The sequence below is a fragment of the Apium graveolens genome, chromosome 4 (genome assembly GCF_009905375.1).
Source record: "Apium graveolens cultivar Ventura chromosome 4, ASM990537v1, whole genome shotgun sequence".
Classification (NCBI taxonomy): Eukaryota; Viridiplantae; Streptophyta; class Magnoliopsida; order Apiales; family Apiaceae; genus Apium; species Apium graveolens.
Window position 1 is genome coordinate 253,063,229 of NC_133650.1, and position 5,306 is coordinate 253,068,534.

The window sequence follows — 5,306 nt, forward strand, 5'->3', positions numbered from 1 at the left end:
TAAGTGGTCTTCCTGGCGCGGCAAACTCCCGTAATGAGTTCATCATCCAATTGGATATTTCTGCAACACTACCCAGAGCACTTCGATATAAAGGCTACGGTTGGGCGATTGTTGAGTGTTGGCAGGGTCAAGTTTTCAAAATGATGTTTGCATCAAATGAAGTATCTCGTAACTTTATTTTATTTTGATGATATTTTAAAGATTTAATCTATTCAAATCTGGTCTTGTAGTCTCATCTACGTGATGAACTTTTGAAACTAATTATAACTTGAACGGTGGTAGTTCAAGTAGTATTTGGAAAAGATATAAGTATATTGGAGTATCTTGTAACTTCATCTTTTAAACTTATATCTAGTAAATGATTATCTTATGCATGACAAAGATTTTCAGAAAAACGTTGAGACAAGGTTAGATATATGAGATCACCTTGCAACGATATTTTTATACAGTTATACACTGGAACTCTGTGTATATTATGCATGGAAGAGGACTTCCAGGATTTTGAAAAGTATATATGTATATATACTGAATATTTTGCGACTTCATCGCATTAAGATATCAAACTTGGTTCATTTCTTTTGACCAAGACTTTCATGAGTACTATGAGAAGGCTCATATATTGTAAATTATTATACATATTATTTTGGTGGGCTTGCTGCTCACCCTTGCTTTCTTCTTTCATCACACAACATCAGATAGACAAGATGAACATGACCAAGCTCCCAATTCACGAGCGGATAGGAAACGTTCTGCAGCTTCCTATAGGCATTGAAGTCGCTATAGCTAAGGTGGGAACTACCAAAAGACTAGGCTTCAACTTTTGATGTACCAGATTTATGTATACTTATGAATTGTAATAATGGCAAAGAAAATGTAAATTTATTCAGAAAACCTTTTAAGGTGTATTGGCAGATAATTGTGGAATAAAATGACTTGTGATTATTTTTGGATGTTCATCTCTGAGACTATAACGTGTGGTGTGTGTGTTTATTGTGGGGTCACAGTACAGAGTAGTTGATTAATTATTAAGATTGGATGTTATTAAGGGAAATGGAACTCATGACAACCCGGATCCCCGACCCCGGATTTGGGGGTGTTACAGAAGTGGTATTAGAGCTAAGCGTTATAAACCTCAGAGATGATGTGACGTTAAGATAATAACTAAAATAATAAGAACTCTTGCCAAATTCATAGTCGGGCTACCTAACGTAGTACTGACAGTTAAAACCCTTATGCGAACCCTTATAAATATCGTGATAGAAGAGTAGTTCGTTATCGTATATGGTAGCGGGACTCCGAACCCTGAGGTTGAGGAGCAACAACGCGATGATATTTTATTACTAATTGGAGATCGGATTGTGGATCCGATAGAGCGTCCTAATGCAGGACTGGATGATGTTCATATTGAGGATGTAGCGGTTGAGGATGTTGTCCTAGAAGGGATTGTTGCTGAGGAGGATCCCGTGGAGGATCCTGACAAGAATGAATAAAGGACCACTGAGGAATTGATGACCATGGTTAGGGAAAGTACCAGAGGTAGGATTGGCCGGTCACTACCGGAGGTTCGTTCAAGTTTGTAAAGATAGTAGCCCCTTTAACGCGGCTTACTCGTAAGACTGAGAAGTTCGAATGGACAGAGAAATGCGAGAACAACTTTTAAGAACCGAAGCAAAGGTTGGTGACGTTCCCTATGTTGGCGTTGCCGGATGGAAAATGAGATTTTGTGATGTGTAGTGACGCTTCGCATAAGGAATTAGGGTGCTTCATATACAACACAGCAAGGTAATCGCGTACGCGTCAAGACAATTAAGGGAATATAAAATTCGATATCCCCACCCATGAGCTTGGGCTCGTGGAAATAGTTTTTCCCTAAAGATTGGAGGCACTACTTGTATGGAGAGAAGTGCAAGATTTACACAAACCATAGGAGCTCTAGTACATTTTTACGTAGAAAGAGCTCAACATACGCCAGAGGAGGCAGTTAGAGCTAATCAAGAATTATGATTGGGAGATTCTTTATCATTCGGGGAAAGCCAATGTGGTGGCTGATGCCCTTAGTAAAAAGGAGAGACCCAAGATAATAATGTCTTTGGGATAGTTTATAAGAGATTTTGAGAAAATGGAAATAGAAGTGAAGGTAACCGGAGCCGGTACCGAAAAGCTGTTTGAGATTGCAATACAGACCGAATTTTTGGAAAAGAACATATTGTGCCAGAAAAAGTGATGAATGAAGGCAGAGAGTCAATGACTGGAGAAGAGATCCACACCGAGAAAGATGATAAGGGGATAGTGAGGTGTTCCTATAGAAATTGGGTTCCAAAAGTTCAAGAGCTTAAGGATGAGAACTTAGATGAGAGCCATAGTTTGAGGAATAAGATTTAGGGCAAACCCTGAATGTGATAGTCAGGGAGGTTGCCATCAAGAAAGAAAGAACCCATAACATAATAGAGTGGAAAACAAGGTTTTTAATGTATAAGATAACCCCGATTATGGGAGAAGGTTGAAACATTTCATACTAAGGAAACAGAAAGTCGAGTAAGGAAAGGAGACCCGAGATGGTACTCCTATACGAAAATTTATGGACCAGTCTAGACAGAACTTAGACTATTATCCCCAACCACCACCCTGAGGAAACAATGCGGTGAGAAATTCTTTCAGGACCTTTAAGTCGCTAAGCTCTCAGAGTTCCAAGGAACAAGCTGACCCAATCGAGGCAAGAGCCTGGCTAAAGGAAATACAGGAATCATTTGAGATTCTAAATGATTGACGAATCACAAAAGACTATTTTTGTCACTTACCCTCCTAAGAGAGAGGCCACCCGCTGGTGAAAGGCCAAGGAAGGCACGGAGCAAGAGATTATAATAAACTGATTTAAGTTCAGACAATTATTTTCGGGAAAGTACTTCCCAAGGTTATGGAGGTAGTGTAAAAGCTTTGGAGCTAGAACAAAAGCGGATGAGTATGATGAATTATGAATCTAAGTTGTAAAAGTTATCAAGATTCGTTCTGAGGACACGAATCCAGAATGACGGGATATTTGAAATCAATGCTTATGTTGTGTTGGTTCATGAAATAATGATAAGAGAAAGGAAAATAAAAAGAAACTGAAGTAGAAAGGAATATAAAGGCAATAGAGTTTGAGGAATGATAAGGAAGTTGGGTATGAGGAAACCCTAAAGACTCGTAGCAATAGAAATAAAAAAGTATGTAATCGTCAGGATGAGGGTGATTCACCATGAGTTAAATTGATGGTTGAAGGCATAAGAGATAAATATATTTTATCCCCTGTAAGTTGGGAGGATTTGAGGAAACCTTGAGATAGTTCGAAGGATAAATATTGAGACGCGGATAGACTGAGGAGCAAGGAAGTAAGAAATTAGGAAAATTGGATGAAGGAAGTGACCTTCAAGAATGTGAAGTGTAAGACCGGTGGCTTGATACCCAGGAAGGGAGACGCCAGGTATGAAAGATATCCCAACATTGAGATGACTGTTGAGATAAACAACAAAAGTAAATAAGGATTTATTAAGAAGAAGTTCACGTTGAACACGACCAATATCTTCCAGATCATCCATGTGATCATTACCAAATCAGGAAAGAAAAGCGGATAACCATTTTTATCTTTTGGAGGCCATGTGGATTGACCTTAACTTGAATAAGGATGCTATTGTGAAATTCGGTATAGACTATCGAGGTGGAAATGATTGAATAAGATACCCTTATCAGGGATATATGACTTTATTTATCCATGGAAGGATGCTTGTACCTTTTTAAAGGTGGAATTAAGGATAGAATATCGGTAACTTAAAACGAATCCTAGGGGAATGCATAAAGGTTGGCATTTCACCCTTAATAGGGATAGTATGAGTTTTGACAGTATGAATTGGAAAGGATTAAGGTAATAATAACCTTTAAGGATCAGTGGAGAAATTTTTCAGAAGTATATAGACAATGGTTCTAGTATTAGTAAATGGTATTTTGATATGCCCTGTATATACGGAATACATGAGGAACGATTGAAGGATGACCTTAGAGGTTTTACAAGGAGAAAGGAAATATTCGAAATTCTCAAGAATAAAAATGTTGATAAAGGAAATATGACATAATTATAATGATGCCAAGTGGGGCACGTGTTAAACCACGAGAAAGTATGGATCGAACCAGTAAAGGTCGAAATTGTTCAGGACAATTAGGACCTAAGATAAAAGATGTTCTAAGTATGATTGAGAGTCAGTCGTGACAGTGATTAACCTCTAAAGATTGAGGCAATAACTTATGGAAAAATGGTGATATTTTTTTTTATTTACTCATCAGATATTAAACAAAAGCATTTTCACATAAGCTGTGATTGAAATAAGGTAGAAAATTTATTTGGAGGTGGTTAAAATGACATTGACTGTAAGGAAATTTTACTATCAGGAAAGGCCAAAGAGGTGGCCGACACTTTAAAGGTAAGAGGATAATTATAGGCGCTTGTGCCAAAGGAATACAGTGATGATGGTTAAAGCTATGAAGGTTGTATTATGGTTTGGAAGATTGACATTCCTTCTGATGACTGTGCAATACCCAACCGTAATAGTAGTTGGTAAAGGTTTAATTCGTGTAATCGCCATGAGCGGGCTATCTATCTCAGGAGATACTATCTTGAGAATGAGCCTGGACTATGTTTCAAAAAAAAAGGACTAAACAAACCTTTGAGTTAAGTCTTCTATTGAAGGCATATGATTAAGAATGGTATTAACCTGCTATCATTGCTTTCATTGAAACTCTTCTGTAATTTTATCTGCTTCACGTCATGAATGTACGTCAGGATCAGGAGTGTTCTTCATGAATCAAGAACGGTGATCATGTTACCTCCTTAGAAGAATTCGATATGATATGAATGGACTCCGTATGGTTAGCTATTAAAACTTCATGGAAAATGAATGACTACAGTAGGTCAACAGTGGGCCATAGTAATGCAGGAATGATTCTGAGAGTAATGAGCTGATTACTTACAACCGTGAGAGTTGTATTGGAATGGATGTTGAGAGTAAGTACCACTAATCGGGTCGTGGTGATGTATAAGTTATCATTGATAGACTAATTAAGTCGATTATCTACCTATGATATATTTATTCCTTCTTATCGATAAAGAGTAGTATTACCCATACGAAGAAGGTTGCGATATAGAAATGGATTCTAGTAACGATGAGGTCTAGAATGAGATCCCAGATTCGATTTTCGATATCGAGGGAGTTTCAAAGGTGATTGTGTATAAGCTCGAGGAAGAGCATGGGTCCATAGAATGATGGACGGAATGGCGA